Below are 25,649 nucleotides of genomic sequence, written 5' to 3'. Positions count from 1 at the left end.
GAGGAGAGCAGTAGTGAAAGTGAAGGCGAGAAAGGACATGAGGGCAGACAGGAAGAAAGCAGAGATGACATTTTAACCGAACTAAGGAGGACGAACCAGCATCTCGCCAAGATCTGTTCATGCCTGCAAGAGATAAATTCTAACATACAAGGCAAAGGTGCAACATTAGAAAAGATGGTGGGGTTATTCAGCAAGGGCACCACTCCGTCAGATCCCAGGAAAGAAGAAGTAGAGAGCAGAAAGGAAAAACAGAGCAGAAAGGAAGTAGAGAGCAGGAAGGAAGTAGAGAGCAGAGAGGAAGGAAGAAGGAAGGGAGAGAGAATATGTCGACACGAGAGGAGAGAAATGCAGAGGAATACAGAAAGAGACAGAGGAGAGAAGGGGAGGATAACGCAAGAGGGTACCATCAGTGCCAGCCGAGAAGAAGCCCAAGAACGAATAAGTGGTTTAGTTGGAGAAGATAGAAAGAGACCTTTAGTGTGCAAGTGTTTCTATGACTATAGTGTATGTATAGGCAGTTGTTGTCATGTTATATACGTTATATGCATTTATTGTTGATATTTAAATCAGGGTTGTTATTGTTAATAATTATTATTTAAACTGATGTACGTATTCATGGGGACATGAATCTTTTTAAGGGGGGAGTAATGTAATATTTCCATTTTTGTTATCCACTTTTGAAATGATCCCCTTATTACGAGAGTTTTAAATACATAGTCTATATCTTATCTATGTGTTGTAACTTATTAATGCTTTTAAAGCATCATTGGAATATTAATAATTTTAAATATGTTCTAGGTACCGTGTATTTCCTTTTCGTACATGTAACTGAAACACGTGTTGTGAACCTGTACAATTTTTACTTTTCCATACGAACGTACATGTGTACTATTTGTTTACTAAAGAGTTACGATATTTAATCTATATTGTAATATTATTGCGGTACATACTTGTTATGGCATATTTCGCCCATTATTAAATGCATTTTCTTGTTTCTTTATTGTCATCCCGGCCTGTCTTCTTTTTTCTGTTTACATTTTTGTTTATGAATATGGAATTGTGGGATACGTCCCTTTACTTCCGGGTTGTTTTTTTTCATGATCCGCCGTTGAGATATATACGCCCGCCTATATTTTACCGGCAGTGGAAATGGCTAATTATAAGGTAATTAATTAATTGATTATTATTGTGTGAATGAAAGTAATGTTATTATGATGAAATATTTATTATAAAGTTAATTATTTTATTGGAACTATTTTCCGTATACTTTTTCCCAATTTTTCCGTAATACTCCGTAAGGGTCTATACGATTTTGTATGAGATTTCTAACGGGTGTATATGAGAGGTGATTTTTCCGTAAATCGCCAGTCTGCTCTTTTTCATTTTCGGGTTAACGTCTCTTTTGGCTTTCTTTCCTTAAATTTTGGTAAATATTTATTTTTGCTAAAGAATAATTAATTGAGCCTACGTAATTTTATTAATTGGATACATTTTAAATAGTGAAATTGTAATTTTTAACAGTTTTGAAGGTTAAATTAGGATCACATATTCTGATTATTTCAGGATTCCATCTTAAGGTGGCTCTATACACCACTTTTTGATGACGCAGTACGCAAAAAAGTAAATCTGGAAACATGCATTTCCGGTACTGGCTGACTTAAACTGACGTAAATTGTATGGGAACCGCTATTTTGAAAAATTTGTTACATGGATAGATTTAATTTGATAATTGGAAAATTCATTACTTACAAGTAGGTTGTTTAGGAGCAGCATACAGATCTAGTGTGCACGAGTCTACTGGTCTAACGCCTAATCTCCTTATGCTGGGGAGAGAGGTTCGGGTTCCTTCAGAAATAATTTTTGGATCCATAACTTGGAATAGTGATCAAACAGTTAGAGAGTATGGAACATATGTGGAAAATCTCAGAGACAAGCTGCAAGCATCTCACCGTATAGCACGGAAAAATTTACAGAGTTCTCATAGGAGAGAGCGAGACTTCTACAATTTAAAGACTTCAATATATCAATACAAAGAGGGCGATAAAGTTTGGTTTCTTAATGAGGGCCACAAAGATGGGAAATTGGGAAATTTGTACTGGGGTCCATGTGCCATTGTACAAAAATTGTCAGATGTTACCTTCAAAATACTGAATTCAGCGAATGGCACCTATAAAGTTGTGCACCATGATAAATTGAAGCCTTATTAAACAAATTATTTCTGTTGTCGTACTTCACGTCATTCGGTTGTTTTCCGGATTTTTATAACTATTTGCGAATGTTTAAAAAAGTCTCCAAGAAGAGCTCATAAAGATTTCCCTTATCAGATGACCTTGTTTATAAACAATTTATTTATCCAGGCAGATAGGATAATAGGGGATGAGGGTAGATTTTAATATACTTAAAAAAACAACAACATATAAACAAATTTGTTTATGATATCCTTTATGTTTCTTTTAGAAAATGACTGAAGCATAAGTCCAATGCTTAAAGAGGGGGAGAGCTTACCAGTGCCTCGACTGCGAGGAACCAATGATAAAATATATTGGAGAGCGACGGCAAGTCATTGCTCATTTATATAAGTACCACGTTCCCTTGGACCAAGTACCATATTATTGTTCTTTATGCCACTTTCTCACTGCTGAGAAGGATAAGCTGACGTCACATGTGAAGGGATACACAAAGCATGTGGAGGCGGCAAAGACCCTACAGAAGAGTGGAGTGCTCCTGGAAAAAATTTTGAGGGCTAACTCAAACCCTATGTGTTGTAACTTATTAATGCTTTTAAAGCATCATTGGAATATTAATAATTTTAAATATGTTCTAGGTACCGTGTATTTCCTTTTCGTACATGTAACTGAAACACGTGTTGTGAACCTGTACAATTTTTACTTTTCCATACGAACGTACATGTGTACTATTTGTTTACTAAAGAGTTACGATATTTAATCTATATTGTAATATTATTGCGGTACATACTTGTTATGGCATATTTCGCCCATTATTAAATGCATTTTCTTGTTTCTTTATTGTCATCCCGGCCTGTCTTCTTTTTTCTGTTTACATTTTTGTTTATGAATATGGAATTGTGGGATACGTCCCTTTACTTCCGGGTTGTTTTTTTTCATGATCCGCCGTTGAGATATATACGCCCGCCTATATTTTACCGGCAGTGGAAATGGCTAATTATAAGGTAATTAATTAATTGATTATTATTGTGTGAATGAAAGTAATGTTATTATGATGAAATATTTATTATAAAGTTAATTATTTTATTGGAACTATTTTCCGTATACTTTTTCCCAATTTTTCCGTAATACTCCGTAAGGGTCTATACGATTTTGTATGAGATTTCTAACGGGTGTATATGAGAGGTGATTTTTCCGTAAATCGCCAGTCTGCTCTTTTTCATTTTCGGGTTAACGTCTCTTTTGGCTTTCTTTCCTTAAATTTTGGTAAATATTTATTTTTGCTAAAGAATAATTAATTGAGCCTACGTAATTTTATTAATTGGATACATTTTAAATAGTGAAATTGTAATTTTTAACAGTTTTGAAGGTTAAATTAGGATCACATATTCTGATTATTTCAGGATTCCATCTTAAGGTGGCTCTATACACCACTTTTTGATGACGCAGTACGCAAAAAAGTAAATCTGGAAACATGCATTTCCGGTACTGGCTGACTTAAACTGACGTAAATTGTATGGGAACCGCTATTTTGAAAAATTTGTTACATGGATAGATTTAATTTGATAATTGGAAAATTCATTACTTACAAGTAGGTTGTTTAGGAGCAGCATACAGATCTAGTGTGCACGAGTCTACTGGTCTAACGCCTAATCTCCTTATGCTGGGGAGAGAGGTTCGGGTTCCTTCAGAAATAATTTTTGGATCCATAACTTGGAATAGTGATCAAACAGTTACAGAGTATGGAACATATGTGGAAAATCTCAGAGACAAGCTGCAAGCATCTCACCGTATAGCACGGAAAAATTTACAGAGTTCTCATAGGAGAGAGCGAGACTTCTACAATTTAAAGACTTCAATATATCAATACAAAGAGGGCGATAAAGTTTGGTTTCTTAATGAGGGCCACAAAGATGGGAAATTGGGAAATTTGTACTGGGGTCCATGTGCCATTGTACAAAAATTGTCAGATGTTACCTTCAAAATACTGAATTCAGCGAATGGCACCTATAAAGTTGTGCACCATGATAAATTGAAGCCTTATTAAACAAATTATTTCTGTTGTCGTACTTCACGTCATTCGGTTGTTTTCCGGATTTTTATAACTATTTGCGAATGTTTAAAAAAGTCTCCAAGAAGAGCTCATAAAGATTTCCCTTATCAGATGACCTTGTTTATAAACAATTTATTTATCCAGGCAGATAGGATAATAGGGGATGAGGGTAGATTTTAATATACTTAAAAAAACAACAACATATAAACAAATTTGTTTATGATATCCTTTATGTTTCTTTTAGAAAATGACTGAAGCATAAGTCCAATGCTTAAAGAGGGGGAGAGCTTACCAGTGCCTCGACTGCGAGGAACCAATGATAAAATATATTGGAGAGCGACGGCAAGTCATTGCTCATTTATATAAGTACCACGTTCCCTTGGACCAAGTACCATATTATTGTTCTTTATGCCACTTTCTCACTGCTGAGAAGGATAAGCTGACGTCACATGTGAAGGGATACACAAAGCATGTGGAGGCGGCAAAGACCCTACAGAAGAGTGGAGTGCTCCTGGAAAAAATTTTGAGGGCTAACTCAAACCCTATGTGTTGTAACTTATTAATGCTTTTAAAGCATCATTGGAATATTAATAATTTTAAATATGTTCTAGGTACCGTGTATTTCCTTTTCGTACATGTAACTGAAACACGTGTTGTGAACCTGTACAATTTTTACTTTTCCATACGAACGTACATGTGTACTATTTGTTTACTAAAGAGTTACGATATTTAATCTATATTGTAATATTATTGCGGTACATACTTGTTATGGCATATTTCGCCCATTATTAAATGCATTTTCTTGTTTCTTTATTGTCATCCCGGCCTGTCTTCTTTTTTCTGTTTACATTTTTGTTTATGAATATGGAATTGTGGGATACGTCCCTTTACTTCCGGGTTGTTTTTTTTCATGATCCGCCGTTGAGATATATACGCCCGCCTATATTTTACCGGCAGTGGAAATGGCTAATTATAAGGTAATTAATTAATTGATTATTATTGTGTGAATGAAAGTAATGTTATTATGATGAAATATTTATTATAAAGTTAATTATTTTATTGGAACTATTTTCCGTATACTTTTTCCCAATTTTTCCGTAATACTCCGTAAGGGTCTATACGATTTTGTATGAGATTTCTAACGGGTGTATATGAGAGGTGATTTTTCCGTAAATCGCCAGTCTGCTCTTTTTCATTTTCGGGTTAACGTCTCTTTTGGCTTTCTTTCCTTAAATTTTGGTAAATATTTATTTTTGCTAAAGAATAATTAATTGAGCCTACGTAATTTTATTAATTGGATACATTTTAAATAGTGAAATTGTAATTTTTAACAGTTTTGAAGGTTAAATTAGGATCACATATTCTGATTATTTCAGGATTCCATCTTAAGGTGGCTCTATACACCACTTTTTGATGACGCAGTACGCAAAAAAGTAAATCTGGAAACATGCATTTCCGGTACTGGCTGACTTAAACTGACGTAAATTGTATGGGAACCGCTATTTTGAAAAATTTGTTACATGGATAGATTTAATTTGATAATTGGAAAATTCATTACTTACAAGTAATGTGGTATGTGACACCTTCACGTTGTGTGGTATTATTTATCGAAATAAACAATAAAATCAAGATTAGTTTTTAAAGAGTTTCTTTAGCATCATCGATATGTTACACCGTAGCGCAGTGGGTTAGTGGGTTCACTACAAACCAGTAGGTCATGAGTTCGATTCCCGATGAGAACAATAAATTTTTTAACTTTCCAAAAATTTCTAAAACGTATTTTTTGGTTGAATACCGTGAAAGAAAATTCTAAAAAGGGGAAAATATTTCAATTATAATATACTTTAATGCACATTAATATCGACCTAACGGGCATGAGAGGGTTGCTTTGAATTTCTCTCAGGTTGGGATTCATAAATCCTATTAGCCTAGTCAATGTTCCCCTTTATTTATTTGATTTAGTTTTGCACTAAAGCGAATATATTCACTTATACAGGGCAAAGTCTATAATGAAATATGCATGTATTTATCATTCCAACATTATATTTAGGAAATTTTCTTCAACTCAGAAATGAAAAGTCCCCAAGGTGTTTGGGCCTTGGGACTTGGGAACGATAACCCTTACATGAGGAACTTTCATACCAAATAAAATTTAAAATATTTTTTGTGTTTATTTGCAATTGTTTTCATTCAATTTTTTATTTCACATTTATTAAAATACATTTTCCTAAACATCAAGCAACTTTTTCAGATGATTTGTTAACAGAGTAAGAAAACATGAAAAAATATGTTTTGGGGAAATACTAAAAAAAATTGCAATAATAACATTTTTGAATTTTAAGAAGTGTTATATTTTTTTTTATGTGTCCGAAGGATATATCCATCATATGACAAAATAATTTCTCTCAATTTGTTGATAGCTGTCTTTTTAAAAAATATTTTACAAAAACACGAAAAAACATTTAAAAATTCTTTAAAAATACATATAGTATCCCTATCGTCATTTTAATATTTGATAAGTATATGTTTTGTGGTCTTCTATTGAAAATTGGAATAAACTGTGGGTGTATAGAGCCACCTTAAACTATTCAATTTAAATTTCTTTTATCTCTGTTTCACTTCATAACCATATATCTTGATTATTTTGAGATCTGGTTATTTATAATTAAGGGGTCATATTTATATCAAGTTATTTAAGGGTGGTTAAAAGGCCTGGATTTATTTTGTTACCCTATTGTTGTTCATTTTGATTTGCTATGCAGACTCAATAAATTTATGAAACTTAAATTCTATGTTTTGTTCGTCAATTGCTGAAATTGATGTCCGAATGAGATAGTCATTGATTGCTATCTCGCTACATGAAATTTTTGAGGCACCAGTCTCTTCTGAGGCGTGGGTTCGAATCCCACCGTTGCCACCAATTGTAACGTTTTTGCGCTCTAGCTGTATAAAATAACCTGAATATTACAGGCGGTACCTTTGAGGCACGTTACAATATTGGGTTCGAAGGTACCTTTAATACAATGAATAAAAGAATCACATAATAGGTAAAGTTTTAGAATTTTTATTAACACAAACTCAATCCAGAAGGTCGGTGCTGACTCCCTTCGGTGCTAATTCTAGTTGGTGCTCAGTTCTAGTCGGTGCTCGGTTCTGCACCGAACCCGGTTGCGTGGTGCTAAACTAAAATTTCCGCACTAGGTGCTCCATCTAGTCCGGTGCTACGGGTGCTAAATTCTGCAATTTTATCTATAAAGTTCTTGTACTATAATAACTTTACCGCAAACCGACTAATCTAATTATTCAACGTTCAAATAATATTAACTAATCATTACAAATACGAGATTCGGGTAGTGCCATGCATAACTACACCCATATAACGACTCGGTGCACACCGGTTAACTTGGAAGGTGCAACCTGACTAAAATGCACTAATTTAGCCAATTTTACACAAAGCAATTTCTGCGCCTTACTAAAGACAAGGCAATTCTAAAACTTTATCGAAACTTTTGAAAAACACATAATTAGAGAAAACCGGGAGAAATCAATTTTCCCGGGGTCAGAGTCCAGGGATGCACCGACTAAATTCTACATAATTCCTATCTTATAAACTAATAAATTATTTCAATATTCTTTAGTTATTTAAGAAATGAACTCAATGTCTACCCAAGTTATACGAGTATAACCTGGGTTGGGGCAATTTACGCTTTATAATCCGCGAAGCGGATTATAAAACAAGCGTAAATTGCCCCAACCCAGGTTATACTCGTATAACTTGGGTAGACATTGAGTTCATTTCTTATAATTTAATTTTCTGTAATTTGCTGTACAAATTGAGTTCGTTTACTTTTAAAAATGATATTAATCTGTTCAAAATTCAAACGTAACGTCAAGCGGATTAGTACGTTTTTGACGTTAGTGCATTGTGACGTGTCTTGTGACGTGCAAACCAGGTTATACAAATTTAACTTAATTTTTCTATCCAATCAAATGCCGCGTTACAACCAGAATTAAATTATACATTCTTACTATGAATTTTCTTCATTTCTCCTACAATAATCAGCACAAATACATAAATTTATAATTTTACATATTCATACCTTCTCTCGGTGCAAGCACGATAATCTCGGGTACTTTCTTCTAATTAATTCTGGCCTCTGACAACGCGCACTCCGTGCGTTCCTTTTTATTCTATGACGCACATCATATTTTACGTCATAACTTTGTATGAAAATTAATATTCATAAAGAATCTAAAGTTATTCTCTATGAATAACATCTTAAATTAAAGATCAATCAACTAACTGAACTTTATTAAAACATCTTTAATCAATTCATAAACCAATATAGCCGTATTGATTTATTATTTAAAATATGAACTTCGTATACTTGAGTAAATCCAGAAATATTTACGCTATCCGTATCTACTCGACGTTTACACATCAAATGGCATTTCCAGTTTGTCTTGAAAGAAATCAAACGGTAAAATAGTTTTTACTATTAAACAAACTTCGTAAAACTATCTATTTTATCTGAAAAGCAAAAACTAAAACTTGTGCCAACAATAAAGACTAAGGTCCTGATTTCATATTACAATATTCACGTAATAGAAACGTATGTATATTCTGACTATAATAAAAACAGCAACTGCTCATAGTCATATTCACCCATTTAGGCTTAAGAAATTAAGAGGGCTTCAAGCAACACATTTTTCTTCTTCTTCTTCTTCTTCTTCTTCCAATAAAGTGCAGGACTCGTTGGAGTATCATCGCACTTCGGCTTGTGCTCGGTGTGACAACAAGTGCATGTATATACAGTGCAGGTGAGATTAAAACCGGATAAAAGTTGGTGCTCTAACGTAGAATGCATGCCAGGACCTCCTGTTGGAATTCATCCAGGGAGGTACTGTCCACTGCTCTCTGTGGCAAGTTGTTCCAGATCCTGATGCTATCTGGGAAGAAGGAATGCTTATATAATAAGGTCCTAGCATAGGGAATCAGGAATCTGTTTGTGTAGCCTCTGGCTGAAGTCATCATTGGGTGTAACTCAGTTGTTGGAATAGCTACTAGTCCATGCACTATCCTGTACATCATTATAGCTTTGTTCCTGGCTCGACGTTCTTCCAAGGATGTCCACTGGAGAATTTCAAGCATTGATGTTACACTGCTAGTTTGTGAGTAGTTGTTCATCACAAATCGAGCCGATCGTCGTTGTACTGCCTCCAGTTTCTGGATGTTAAGGGCTGTGTGTGGGTCCCACACAGTACATGCATACTCCACTAAGGGTCTTACCAGCGTTGTATAGCATGCTGCCTTGGTATTACGTGGGCAGTGCTGCAAGTTGCGTTGAATGAAAGCTCTGGTGGAATTTGCTTTCTTCGGGATGTTATCAATGTGTTCGTTCCATCTGAGGTTCTTGTGGATGGTAACCCCGAGGTATTTGGCAGAGTCCACGACTTCTAACCTGTGTCCACGGATGTTGTAAGAGTTGGTCACAGGTTTTCGTTTGTTGGTGACTCTCAGCAGTTGGCATTTGCTGGGGTGGAACTCCATCTGCCAGTCTGTTTCCCACTGTAGTAAATTATTGAGATCTTCTTGTAGTTTAATAGTGTCTGTGTTGGTACAGATATAACGATAGAGTACGCAATCATCAGCGAAAAGTCTAACATTGGATTGATGGACATATTCTGGGAGGTCATTTATGAAGAGGAGGAACATCAGCGGGCCAAGAACGCTCCCTTGAGGGACTCCTGACTGGACGGGGGCATTGTTGGAGCTCTTCCCATCAACTATTACTCGCTGGTTCTTTCCACTGAGGAAGTCCCTAATCCATTGGAGTGTGGACCCTCTTACTCCGTAATACATTGCCTTGTATAGTAATCGCTCGTGGGGGACCTTATCGAAGGCTTTGGAGAAGTCCAAAAGGATAAGGTCTGTCTGTTTCCCAAGATCCATACTCTTGGCTAGGTCCTGGACTGTCAGGATCAATTGGGACTCGCATGATCTGTTGTTTCGAAATCCATGCTGGGCATCAGTGAGAAGTCCATGTTTTTCCAGATGTTTGGAGATGCTACTGCATATTATGTGCTCTAGGATCTTGCATATGACTACTGTGAGAGAAACAGGTCTGTAGTTGGCAGCTTTACACTTTTCTCCTTTTTTAAAGATTGGAACTACTTTTGCCTCTTTCCAGTCTGATGGTAATTCTCCTTATGTAATGGAGGCCTGAAAGAATGTTGTAAAAATTGGGGCTAAATTTTCAGCTTGTTCTTTAATAAGTCGAGTTGGTATTTCATCTGGGCCACTTGCTTTATGGATGTTTAAGTTACGTAGCAGTTTACACACTCCGTTCTCTGTCACTGTGATGTTATCCATGGCAGGGTGTGGACTTGGCCCTTTATCTGGAATGGTACTTACATCTTCATCACTATTAAAGACTGAGGAGAACTGTTGATTTAAGATGTTTGCTTTGGACTTCCCATCTGAGTAAGTTAAGCCATCTGTGTCTCTGAGTGGAGCAACTCCTGTTGTTTCACATCGTTTGCTCTTTATGAAGCTCCAGAATCGCTTTGGGTTGTTTGTTAGCTCAGGGCTGATCATGTCCTCGATGTAGTTCTTATAGGCTGTTTTACACTCTTTTTCTGTTAGTTTTTTTAGGCGTTGGTATCTTTTGATGTAGGCCTTATTGTTGGTGTTACGTGCTTTGATGAAGCTCCTTTTCTTTCGTCTTGATAGTCTCTTAATATCTCTCGTTATCCATGCCTGGTGAAATCTGGTTGACGAGAGTTTTGATGGTACACTCTCCTCTAAGATATTTAGTAGGTTCTTTTTAATGAAATCCCACATTTCCTGGATAGGGCTCATTGGGTGGAATATTGAGTGGAAATTGGTGTTCATGCTTCTCGTCAGTTCTTCCAGTTTGGTGTTATCCGCCTTTTTCCACAAGTATATTTTGCGCTGGGTAGGCTTGTTTATCTTTGCTGTGATGTCTGTGTCTATGTAGACAATGTCGTGATCACTAATTCCTGGTAGAGGCTATGTAGTGAAATTTTCACAAAAATGGATTCTGTATCATTTTCGTTGTCTGGATTCACTTCTTCACTGATGTAGTCGGACCTTACAGCAACCAGCACACCTTCATAACCATCCCTCCTGTCTTTTCTGTAGACATTGAATCCGTCTGGGAAGATCTCAGAGCTGCATATGTCTTTTCGCAGCCAGGTTTCGGTGCCAATAATGATATTTGGGTTTGATGAATCAATGAGGTTACCAATTTCAGCTTTTTTATTCTTTACACTCTGAAAGTTGATGATGAGGATTTTAGTGTTCTTCGGTTTTAACTTTTGTTTCAGCGGTGGTTCTTTGTTGTTTTGTTTCAGCGGTGAAGATGCAGCAGCTGGAGGCCCGGGACTCAAGGAGATGTTGGAATCTGATAGATGCTCAAAGATATTGGATGAAGAGTTTATAACAAATGAATCAAAAAGGGAGGTAGAGAAGTTTGGCATTCCACATGCTGTGCATTGCCAAGATATACTACATGTAGATGATGCTAATGCATTATACATGTACGTTGACATGTGGAGACACTCCACGTGATACCACTGTCTGCAGTCATCGCATGCAACTCCTCTGTCTTTCCATGTCACTGCCCTTGTACACACCTGACATGGGTACTTAGGTGTTCTTGGACCAGGGTTGGATTCAATATCAGATGAGATTGTCAGCATTAACAGGGCTAGGTATATGAGAGTGTGTTGAGTGCGATCTTTCACAAATTGAATACAGTTCAAATTTCTGTGTCTGATCATGAGTTTGATACTTAGTTCTAAAGGATCAAATGATTTACTTTCATTTACACTTGATATTTCATGGTTAATTGACCTGTTCCACAATAGGGAACATGATGAATTTATAGGGAAAATTGGGAATTTTCACCGACAAGTTGCAATTTTTTTAACCAAACCATCTTCAGCTATCGGATATGATATTTTATCGCAAGAGATACATCTAACTCTGCGTGTAAACAGAGAAGTTCCGCATGTACACGACAAAAAGAAAAGGCAAGAGATTAACGAATTTGCATGGAAAAGTCGAGAAATATAATTTACTAGAAGTGAAGATTTTAAACATGCTGCGAGGAACTGCAGACTTTTTTATCGTCTCGGATACTGGAAAATGTGAAAGAAGGCTCTCATACTAAGCAAATTACAACAAGTCAATGGGACAGCAAACCAGGTTTACTTATGTGAACTGTATCCATAATCCATGGCAACCCTGAATCGATAAACACTACCTACCGTATCCAGTGAAATGGAGTACCCTATATGCAATATTTTGCCAAAAAATGACCTAGTTCAAAAGCTGGTATTTTTTTCATAATTTATCAGAAATCAAAATCTTAGCAATATGCACACCTCTGATATATGTACAACTGATCTGCAAAAGATCAACTTTAGTTCCCATACCTCTTCCAAGTTGTTTTATTTTATATGTTTTCCCATCAAAATTCATAAAATTGTGATCAAGAATGAATTTTAAACTTTGTAAAATGTAAGGTTTGAAAAAGCGGTCATAAATTAGGTCTGGAGATTTATCGATAAAGTGTTTTAAAGCTTCTAGTCCGAGTTCATGTGGGATGTTAGAATAAAGTTGGTCACATCAAATGGTACTAGAATGGCATCTGGTTGAACGTTTTCAGGAATCGAATTTAAAAAATCAACGGTATCTCTAATATGACCATTAACTTTGGAAAAGTACGGTTTAAATAATAGGTCTAATAAATTGCTGATTCTATGCTTCCTACAAGATGGTACTGCAACTATGGTCGCAGTATTAAATTCTCAGGTTTAGAAACACACACACACACACATATAGAGAGAGAGAGAGAGAGAGAGAGAACGATTCTTTTCACAAGCCAATAATCTGACTTTTATGAACCTTCGCTAATCCGTAAAAATTGCTTGTCTTAACATCAAAAGATAACAAGTTGATTATACTTCACCCTCTCCTTATTACCTACTTACCCAGTACTCTAACCGTTACCCCCTACTTACCCAGTACTCTAACCGTTACCCTGAGTTCTATTGTCAACGCCCCCATTTTCAGACATAATAAATTCCAAAGTATTTCCATTGCGAATTCATCATTTATTATGGTTTGTAAACACCATTTTCAACAAAATATGTAGCAAACATTCTATCAAACCCGATTTTAAGAAAAAATTTCTGAAATGTTTCTGCCTTTAAAATTCGTCCACTTTACTATCAACAAATTAAAAAAGATTCTCTTATCAAATACACAATGCATCTTGTTTAAGTAATGAATAAATCAAATATACTGGAAAAAAACCCAACATTTTATTAACATTATGGGACAAAATATCCCTGGCAAAGATGTTAATGTATAACAATTAATAATAAATCATAACAGCACAGCAGTTTTTAACCCAAAGATGCGTGCAATATGTAAAACAAGCACAATTTTTATAACGACAGGCAATGGATTGCTAAAAAAATCTAAACATATTTTAAACAAATCTAAAACCACATAAAACTGAGTCGCCTGTAGCATATCCTTAACATTCTCAAAAGATAAACTAATCTCGTGATGTTACAGATTGTGTTTTTGGAGGCAATAAGTCATGGCAAATAACTGACCTTTAGATTGGTCGAGACCCAGTTTTTATACAAACACGTTCGAATCAAACCGCTGCCCAAACGAATTACAATATGAAATCCTAAATTAATTTTAAATTTATCCAATTATTAAAATTACGTAGCCATTTTTAAGTATTCTTTGCGATAATATAAAATTTAAGAAAACCCTAGAAAAATATATGAACCCGAAAAAAGATTTTTGGAGTGAACTTCACGGACTTGCAACGTCGTAAATTTTGTATTTTGAGTGGGTTTTTTTATGTTGTATATTGGTAACAGCGTTCATCAATTTATTTAAGTTGATTATTTGAACTTTTATCCTCGAAAAACTCATCGTAGTATTTTGTTGGATTTAAAAGCAAACAGTTTGAGACTTCCATTGTGACTTTCCTTTCGTGTGCCGCCATAGTGAATACTTACTCATCTAAATGCCAAAGCAGCATTCTGTGAAAGACAACAACCCCAATAAGAGAGCCAAAAAATGACAGCTATGTACATACAGGTAACTTAAATGAATAAATTAAATGAGCTGTTGGACAATTTCGCCTTTTCTAAACAAAGATGTGTTTAAATATGGTTTAACAAGTTTTTTGTACCAGAGGTTACATCCTTTCGCCTGGAGGTTAATGATCTGAATTAATATTTGATGACAAGGAACAATGCACACGTCGCAATTGTCTAAAAAACTAATAATAGGGCATTCGAGAATATTCTAAAGATGAAACAGACCAGCTGGTCTTTAATGTCGTAAACAATTTAGTTCTAGAAAAGATCCCGATCAAAGATGTATCCCGATCACATCGAGAAGGCAAGTTCTGACTCCCACTCCACCAGAAGACCGAGATACATAATTGTAAACTTTGTTAGCTCGGGCTCGTATTTAGGGAAACAAACGAAACCTTAAGGCCTACAACAACAACCCAACTAAAAGACAGAACCTAACTACATCAATGAGGCCCTTACACTGACCAGATCAGAGCCATTTCAAAAAATAAGGGTACTCTTAAAACTACGAAATATTAAACAGCTGCTGGACTTATAACAATCGAATATTCTCAAAATTCAATGGTGTCAATGGAAAATAGATTGCCATATTCTCGATCGAGGAACTCGAGCTCTTTCGTGACGATAATGGTTACGAAGATGACGAACACCAACTATAAATTAAATATAGTTTAAACATGTTACAAATAGATGAATTAATGATTTGATATTTTACACCGTTTTTACTATACTCTCTACAAGAGTTATACAACACAATGGAGTTGTAACATTAACCCCCAACCACACTATTTGACATTGCAATTGGTCCCCAAATGTATGTCTATGGTTTTCTTTTCACTTAGAAGCAAAAAATGTCGCAAGCCGAAGAACTTCGCTTCAAGGACTAACAGTTGAAGAATGGATTGGTCAGCTGGAAATTGGAAACAGTATATGGTAAAGGTCCTGTGATTTCTTAATTAATCTACTTAGGTAAAATAAGGTGGATTTCGGTCTAAATATTAGTGTAGAGATTATCCACGCTGTATGGCTTGATGCCTTGGGGGGGGGGGGGGGGGGTCAATGATTTCTTAAACTTCCTCCCACTAACATTAAAATGATTCTTTTTCTTTGAGCATCTTTTATCAGCTGAAGTTTGTTGTCTTTCAGGTTTAGGGGCGTTGGATTGTACACTGGTGCTGTAGCTGGTATTGGAGTTGGAAAATAGAAAGCATCTGAATCGGAGGATGTAGCGCGGAGAATAGCTTCAGAAGATGACTGGAAATTAACCTTGACAACAGGGTAAAATCGATCTATCGGAAAGTCCTGTGTGGCGAAATCTTTAAATGCCTCGTGCAACGTGCTCTTAGAACTCCTTCAAAACATGATAGGACATCCGAAGAAGGTTGTGGTGAGTGTTTAGTTGGGAGGATTTTTATTGGTGTATTCTTTAAGCGGGGAAGTGATGGTTTTCTGTTGAGTCGTTTACTGGGTTCTCTTGATTTTGTTTTCTTTTGTGGTCAGAGTGGGATTTCCTCCTTTGTCGTGGTGTTCTTATTTGCTCAACCGTAGATATTTTCATCCTGCTGCTTAGAGTCTTCATAAATTTGCAGTATTACTCCGCTTTATCTGGTGTTAATGTTCCAGTTGACCTCTTCTTTAGTCTTATGTCACCCCAACTAACCTCGATGGTTATCTGGACTACTATAGATATTTTTACAGGCGGAGTACCCAAACCTGCTTCCAAAATGAATGGCGTTCGCCTAACGATCACCGCTCAAAGCTTATTCAAGGGCACTGGTTGCACTCATATACAGTGACCTACAAAATAAATTGAAAATAATTCGTAAGATATTGTTTGCAACTTTATAAGTCATTTCTATAGATGCAGAGTTGCAAATCTTTTCTAGCTGTTGCTCATGTTGTGGGCCTGTTGGGTAATAGTGTTCGTTGTTAACTAGGGTGATGTGTTGAAATTCTTCCGGTAAAGACAAATTAAAATCTTTCAAGTTTAAAAATAATATATGTTTATCTTCAATCTTAATATTAACTTAATTGTTCATAATATTGTCGCGAGACGAGTGAATAATGTCGATATTTATTGGCATGTATGTGCAAGTATACACAAACCTTAGAATACACAGGTCAAACAAAGACTTCGGAGAGGAGTCTGGTCTGTTCCATGTACATGTAGTCAGGGTCTGTACATCTATATGTATTAATAGCACCCCGAACCCGATGAATAGTAAGATAATAGAAAGGGTACTTGTACCACACTATGTTTTACGGTGCTACCGTTGTGGCGAACGCAGCGAGAATTACACATACCTTGCATCATTGTCAACTAAGTGTTACTTAGGTATCAACGAACGTCAAAAAATTTTTGAGAGAGTATTACTCTACAATAAGTATGCCATAGGTAATAATTTTGTTAATCTATAATTTTATATTTTTAACTTATTCTTAAAAACTACAAAGCCATTTGTTACCATTTTTAACAAGCACGTAGCATCAGGGCCCCCCCCCCCCACCCACTTTTTCGCGCAGCAACTAATTTTTTAAAATTGAAATTATATACTATATACTACGCCAGCCCCCCCCCCCCCCCTCCACACGGATTAGGGTTTTTAGAAGATTTTGGGAAATTATAAATTTCATTTCTTTTTTTTTTTTTTTCTTTTTTTTTGCTTGTCAAATTTTTTTGGATGAGTCTGCCCCCCCCCCCCCCAACTTTCAAAACCGATGCTACGTGCCTGTAGTGTGAAGCATCTCTATGATAAGAGGATTCGATTTGTGGAAGTTCGTGGAAAATAATACTTAATTTTAAGTATCATCGGGACCGAAATCATTTTTATAATTCGTGGCTCCACACGTGGGGCCAAATACGCAAACAAAAAAGCCAACTTTTCAAAAATCTTCTTCTATACTCCCACACATGTGAGGAAAAAATTGATTGCATAGTAATGATGTCCATGAAGCCCTGCACCAAAATTGTGAAATTCATGGCCCCTGGGACAGGGTTAAGGCTCTAGGGTGGGCTCTGTCTGGTCATAAAGAAAACATGTATGAAATCATAGAAAATCTTCTCTACTTTCATATAAATTTGTTTAAAACTAGATGCCTGGTTATGATGTCAATAAAGCCCTCTGCCAAAATTTTGAAATACATAACCCCTGGGTCAGGGGTGCAGGCTCTATTGTGGGACCAATATAGCATATAAATGCATTTCAATTACATTTCTACCAATGTAGGAATTCGAATAGCGGGGCCAAAACACTCATATAGTGTATAGGGTAAGGTTCTCGATGTAGGGTGTGTTTAAAATGGTAATATATAGTGTAAATATATATAATGTTAGGCAAACGTCAACCGACACAGAATAAACTCTGACTGCATATTTAGATGGAAAAGAAACATTGAGCGATCATCTTCACTAATATTTCATGTCACTTACAAGAAAGGCAAGTGTTATAGGCGGGAAGGGGGTATATATTTGTCTCATTTTTTTCTGCTCAATAATTTCAATAAAAGAAATGAGTAAATTCACGAATATAGAAAAGAGTAAGAATTGAGCTGTCTATCAAAGTTAAGAGATTGTGAAAGCATTTGGAAAGAGTTCAAGGGAGGAGGGGGGGGGGGGGGGGGGGCTAACAGTTAATGGAGTTATCTTCCCTTGCTTCTTCATAATGGTTCATATTTTGTAATTATTCATTGAATATAATGTAATTATAAAGAAGTTGTATGATCAAAAGAGTTATGCAAGTATTTTTATCATTTGAAACAAAAACAGTTATTTAACTCAAGTTTCTCGATAAACATATAGACTTGTTAATTGCCTGACGTCATGACGTCAGGCATATCTAAGGTTTAAAAGTTGCAATCTCCGAAACAGTGCAGACAATGGGACAAGCAATATCATGATATTTCACACAAAAAATTAACCGATGCATGTTGAAGATGTCAGCATTTACATTCACAATTGATGAAAATGTTATATGGCATGTAATAACAACAGCGAGCAAGAGTTTTCAAGTAAAAGGGGCGTTCACCCTGCAGTGCACACTCCTGATTTAAAAATAGATCAGCATTCCACCATATATGAACGGTGAAAAAGGGGGAGGGGGTCATCGCAACAAGTTGTAACATATTGTCTATTACGGTACAATGTAAGTAATAATTGGTGTTGAATTATCATGTTGAAGAGAGTCATCAGTTTGGATTAAAACAAATATATATCTATTCAGCTGGAATGTTCACTGGAGAAACTAAATCGCCAAAGCGGGGTGTGACCCGATTTTCGGTCAGTTGGGCGATTTCAATAATCTTGAAAAGGGGTCGTAACTCGCGTGTCCTACTAAATGTACATTACTACATTTAACAATTACTAATCAAGCGTGTTTTTTAATTCGATAGAGTTCTTCCAAAACATCCGATCCAAAATATAATATACATGTATTTAGCTGTTATAAAACAAATGTCAAAAAATTCATCTGACCCCCTCCCCATGGATCTCTGCCAATGGATGAGTTCATTCGTTGCGTGAACGGTAATAGCAGGATTTCGCGCCATAATGTCTCATTCATAGTTTTCGCGCGCCGATTAGTTGACGAGTTCAGAGCACACCATGTGTTTACATTACACATGAGCGTAGCATCGGGGGTTGGGGTGAGAGAGGCTGCGCCCCCTCCCCACTTTTTTTGCAGCCTGCACTTTTCCTAATTTTATAGGATAAATGGAAATATCATGGACACCCCCCCCCCCCTCCACTTTTGTAGGAGCATGCAAAAAAATGAAACTGCAAAAAAGGAATTCTAATTGAATAGGGTTTTTTTCATGAACTTGAGAATTCACCCTTTTTTAATTGCTTGTCAAGATGATTTTGATGAAGCTTTCCACACACATTCAAAAACAATACGTGTTTCTATACCCTTTCATATTTCATATGGTTGGACCTTTCAGTTGATATCGCATTCTAATATAACAAATACAATTTTGAAAAAAAAACCACTATTTACTCTCCAGCTTTCAAGCTTACATGCACTTGCATGTATATGATATGTGTACATTCCTAAACAATTGAATAAATAAAATAAATGAATTTAGATCGAAGAAAAGACTTGCGTTTCGTCTTAAATTTGCACGTTCGGTTTATAAATTTATGATCACAGCGAAAATTAAAATTCATTTCTGATTAGATAGCCTAATTGATACATGCATGCTTCCATTGAATAATTTTGTTTAGTCAGGCAAGCTTTTTGGAAAGCTATTACTTGTACTACTAAAGTAATAATTGGCTAACAAAAATATATGATACAGGTAAAATGGTGATTTATCTTTAATGAGGGTTGAAAATTCATATGCTTGAGCAGGAGGAGTGAGTAACTCATGATGGCTTTTAAAGCTGTTTAATTGGTCTTTTGCTTTTTGTCTATATGCCCACAGAGGGAGTTTCTGTCTGCCCCTGGGGATGGGAGGTTGTTTTAGATAAAACATGTTTGCCAGCCACATTGTTTTAGATTATCCATGAAAACATATACATATCAAACCTATCCTGAGAGTTAACAAAAAATGGACAAATTATTTTCTATCAGTCTTGCAACTCTCCAATATCAGGTCTTGCACTCTACTATGATCTTTAAGTTTTTCGCTAAAACTACAGGTTTCAAAGGCCTTTTTGAAAGATTTCGGGCAGGAAGGTAGTCATCATTACAAATTTATAATTTTTCTATTCCAGAATGAAAATGAATTAAATGCATATATGAGACTCCTCAACAAGTTTGTGTGTGGTTTAAACGCCATTCATGTGACCGTTAAGGCCTATTGGCTTCTTGTTTCAATTAATATGGTTGTTCCAACCGATATCAAAATTTGATAAACAGGTTTTCATAATTGAACCATTCGACTGTTGCAATAAATTAATAAAATTTTATACCGAATAGTTATAGAAAATTTCGGTAAATGAATAGTAAGAGGCGCGCTTGATTTAGCTTAACTGGGTGTACACCGGTGTAAAAAGGTGTAATGTGTAAATCAAGTGAGCTTATTTGGTGTAGTGTAATAAAAATATGGCGGACATTAGAGATGCGGTATTAGCGGACGATTTTTTTGTCTAGCGACGATCCTTGTTTTTTTATTATTTCACTGAATATTTTAATAATAATGCAACAGCTGTTACTGCTGTTTGTGGGTAACTGGTAAATGCGATCATAGAATTTTTATAAATGAACTAATATTGGTATATATTTAAAATAATATAAAATTCAGATTAACTTTTTACTTTTTTGCTTTTTTTTAGTGCTCAGAGACAAAGAAAGAAAAGGGTGCGAATAGCTGCATACTTTGAAACTGTAACTCCTGCATATGATGAACTGACCTTTCGAAAAATGTTTAGACTTACACGGTCAACAGTAGATGCAGTTCTGCGAAAGATAGAAGATCAACTGACTTATGAACAGCCTCATCGTGGTAGACCTCAAGTTTCGCCCGAAAAACAGCTTCTCATTGCTTTATGGTTTATGGGTATACAATCCACATAATTAGCCACTGCAGACCGATTTAATGTTACTGAATTCAGTGTAAACCGTGCCCGTAGAAATGTGGTCAATGCTCTTAATTATTTAGTTGGAAGAATAATAAAATGGCCAAGCAGGCAAAGTACTCAAGACATTATAAATGAGTTTAAGAATATCAAAGGCACAGGGGCCAAGCCCGTTTTAAAATTAATTTCAATGTAACCATAAATAAAGAAAGGGGTCGAACTTTGACCCAGATAAAAAACTACCAGCTCGCTTCAAAAGCCTAATAAATCAATTAATTTTTAAAACACTCGCAATATGCATGTATTTTTCATGAAAGTAATGTCTGAGATACATTTATGCCGAATTTCAAGTTGATGGGTCTTAAAATAGCGGAGATATACGTCATTATTCTCTCGAAGTCGCCAGTTTATTTTTACTCGTACATTTACCGGTCCAGGGCTCACGATGGGATTTTGTCCCTATGACAACAGCAGTGTTGCAACAAGTCGAGAAACATTCGCAGTAATCTTTTAAAATCTCACATCAAACGTATGCTACGTACATCCTTAAATTCCGATATAATTCCTTAAATACTCTCCAAACTGAACTTTTATTCTGCAGCCACATAAACTTCTGACCAGACCGGCCATTGTGATAGCTAATGTTTAACTCAGTTTCATTGGTTAATATTCCTGATGGTCCAATCAGAATCAGTTTTTCTCGAAGACGTCAAAATGGCTGGCCCTGTCCGAAGTCAATGTGGTTGCAGAATAAAAGTTCAGACTTGGATAGTGTTAAATGCTGACTCTGATATGTTAGCCCATGTAACAGATACGACAAACCATAAATTAATTGATAACCTAAGGGATTGAGCCTTTCCCATACATGTATATGAAGAGTATGTATTAAAAAGTTACTAAATTAATTTGAAGCAAAATATAATACATGTTGTAATGAGTGTTATTTGAATTTTAAAATATGACTGAAAACTGCATTGTAAATTATACTTCTAAAAAGGCTTAAACTTACTTTACAAAAATTCATTTCTAACTGATTTTACGTTTACTGATTTAGGAAATGCATATGTGAATTCTAACTGTGCTCCTTTTTAGGACCCTAAATTTGTCTATTAAACAATATCAAGGGGAATAAATCTACAGAGCGTGATCCCTCATCTTAATTACATAAAAGAAATAAAAATGACAATGCTCATTTTTTCTGCCCAAAGATATCTCTGAACATTTCTAGTTTCTCCTTATGCATTGTTTCCATCTTCGACAGGAATTCTTTGAACCTCTTCTGCTTGGGAGATTCCTCGTTTAGATAGGTGGATAGCTCGAAAGATGGTGCTTGGCGCTTTGTACCTTTCTTTGGAGGAGGTGGGTCCGAGTCTGGGGTCTCTTCTGAAGCATTCAATGTGTTGTCTACAGAGGTAGGTGTAGAAGCTGTGGGTTTTTTCTAGATGAAACTTGATTTACTGGGAATGAAGCCCTTGAGGAAGATTCAGAGGAGGGGGTGAAGGTGTAAAGGAAGATTTACCTCCCGAGGAGGATTCAACCAGTGCTGAAGATAACAATGTATGAACTCGCCTAATTTTTGGATAATCTTTTAGTACTTCCCCAAGCTCATTTTCATATGCATGGGTTTTCTCTGCTGACCCGGTTTTCTTATTGTTGTCTACAACTTGTTTGTATGACCTCATCAATGTTTTATAGCGATTTGAAACCTGATTTACATTTCTATTTCGTATTTTCACAATGACGTGGATTTTTTTATTATTCACTGAACAATTAAAAATTAGTAAGCTTTATAGAGCCTTTTATTATTTGTGACACAAAAAGGGGTCAAATTAATAATTGCTTTCTTTGTTTTTCAGGTTACCTTACAGTTTGAAGATGGTGTTATATTCACCACCAAGGCAGTGTAAGTTTGAACTATCAACAAGTTATGCAGTCCCTTTTATTTGATGCTTGGTGATCTTCACCACCAAAGCAGGACATTTTGGAAATCTGACAGAATGTGCGTTTTCAAATGGAGCAATGCCACTGTTTCTAGTTGATATTGTTGTGTTATATATTGTTCGTTAACAGTAATTGATCTAAATGTTATCCTTATAAAGTAATGGTATATATCATTATTAAAGAATATATAGAATGCCATGTCTTCATGATGATGTAAAATTAAACAGATAATAAAAACCAATCACATTTTTCTCTTGTTATACATATCAATTTGCCTATTTACGGGTCATAAATCCGTGCTATGCATGACTTGGACACGTATAAAGTAGAATTCGGTTTTTTTTTTATAAAGTTATTCAAAGTTCAATGCCACTTTGAAACACAGTATCCCCACCCACCCACCCCTCCCTCATAATATTGAACTTCCGTCAGGTTTGTTTTTACATGATTTTTGTCTTATTTTGTAGAATGAGTATGCATGTATATGAAAGTAAAGAGACTGAGAGAGCCATGTACATTGTTCTATATATATATAATTGTTATAAAAGTATGTTGCATTCGCGCATGCGAGCTCAGCCAAATAAATTAATTGTTTGCGTTTCTTTTGGGGGGGGGGGGTGTTATTCATGTTCAGTTGAACTGGTGAATATGAACATAAGGCTGAACAGAATAAAGACAAAACTTACAAAGAAACACCATCGTTTATCACTGAAGCCTTCCCAAGTTCCCCTGATTTGTTTGCCGAAATAAATGCGACTCTTGGATGTCATTGTAGGTCTAAATACCAATAAAATCGTGTTGCTTAATAGAAGGGGAAAGAGTCTCAGCTCTCTTAAAGTTCCTTAATGAGATTTACCCAAAACTTTTATAAGGACGAGAACACCTTGATTATTTAAGCGTGTTTCTAGTGTAATTTTTTTTTAAACATTTTCGCTGATGAAAATTAAAATTTGTTTTTTCCAATCAAATATCGATCATCGATTGTAAGACACAAGAGGACGTTATTACCTCACTGTATGATTTGAAAAACTTGGTTTTCAAGGAATTCGTAACAAGGCTTTGGTTTCTCTAATGGTTTCTCTCATTAGAATGGAGTCCGACATTCATTTCTTACAGTAACTGAAAATAATGCTTTCATTCCCTTGATTCTCTCCAGATTAAATATCGAGATCAGGATACGAAATGGCGTTACTTTCTCACTGTTTGAATTAAACACTTGGATTTAATGAAACTCTGAGGACCAAGGAGTTTAAGAATGCTATGAAGATATCAATAAAGACTAGATGATAGCAGCTAGGATTAACAATTTACACATTATTATGATATAATGACTAAATATGTATAACCATTTCTTTTTGTATAATTTATACTTTGTCCGATTGAATTTAAAATTTAGGTAAAGAACTTCATGGACCTTTTAACCATGAATTTAGTTTTCCTCAAATATATATAGGAGTAGAGAAGAAGATCTTCAAAGATTTAATATTACGTTTTTACCATATGGCTATATTGTCACCACCCTTGGTTCTGACACTTGGCCTTTGACTTAACTTTTTGTAGAGGGCTAAACTCCTGCATATGATGAACTGACCTTTCGAAAAATGTTTAGACTTACACGGTCAACAGTAGATGCAGTTCTGCGAAAGATAGAAGATCAACTGACTTATGAACAGCCTCATCGTGGTAGACCTCAAGTTTCGCCCGAAAAACAGCTTCTCATTGCTTTATGGTTTATGGGTATACAATCCACATAATTAGCCACTGCAGACCGATGGATTTAATGAAACTCTGAGGACCAAGGAGTTTAAGAATGCTATGAAGATATCAATAAAGACTAGATGATAGCAGCTAGGATTAACAATTTACACATTATTATGATATAATGACTAAATATGTATAACCATTTCTTTTTGTATAATTTATACTTTGTCCGATTGAATTTAAAATTTAGGTAAAGAACTTCATGGACCTTTTAACCATGAATTTAGTTTTCCTCAAATATATATAGGAGTAGAGAAGAAGATCTTCAAAGATTTAATATTACGTTTTTACCATATGGCTATATTGTCACCACCCTTGGTTCTGACACTTGGCCTTTGACTTAACTTTTTGTAGAGGGCTAAATGGACATCGTAAGTCATAAGCTTCCTCTTAACATAGAAATCCTTTACATCAAAAAATGAGTAACAATTAGCTATGTAGTTTTTAAGAAGTTTAAGAAATGATGTAAAATTGTTATCACACAACGGAAAAAGAACAATTGCTAGGTCACCTGAATGAGTAACTCGAGTGACCTTAAACTATATTTCGACATGCCAGTCCAAAACAGACTCGGATATGTAAAAATGCTGTGAGCAAAAACATTTTCTGATCAAATAACCATCCAATATGGTGGTTTATGGTTTAACATCCTGGACAACAGCAGGTTTATTATTAATTGAGTTAACCTTTGTATGAATGGAATGAAAATTGGAGGATGTCAACCGACCATTTCTCATATCATGCCACATACTATTGGAGGATTGGCCTAGAGTATTATTACTGATAAATGAAACTGTAGAGGCGGGGATCTTGACACTAATATCAGTTTGTTCACATGACGAAATCATAGATTTCATTTGATATTGCTTAATATCAACTGGACCACAATCTTAATTGACGGTATCTTCTTGGAGAGCATGTGGTTCCTGCCCCTTGGCTTGGTTAGGTGAATCAAGATCAAGACCTAAAATAATGCATTTTTCTTTCAGAAAAGGCTTGCTTTAATTTATTGAAAGATTTTAAGGGAATACATTTA

The sequence above is a fragment of the Magallana gigas genome, chromosome 7 (assembly GCF_963853765.1).
Source record: "Magallana gigas chromosome 7, xbMagGiga1.1, whole genome shotgun sequence".
In the NCBI taxonomy this organism is placed as follows: Eukaryota; Metazoa; Mollusca; class Bivalvia; order Ostreida; family Ostreidae; genus Magallana; species Magallana gigas.
This window is presented reverse-complemented; position numbering follows the sequence as displayed.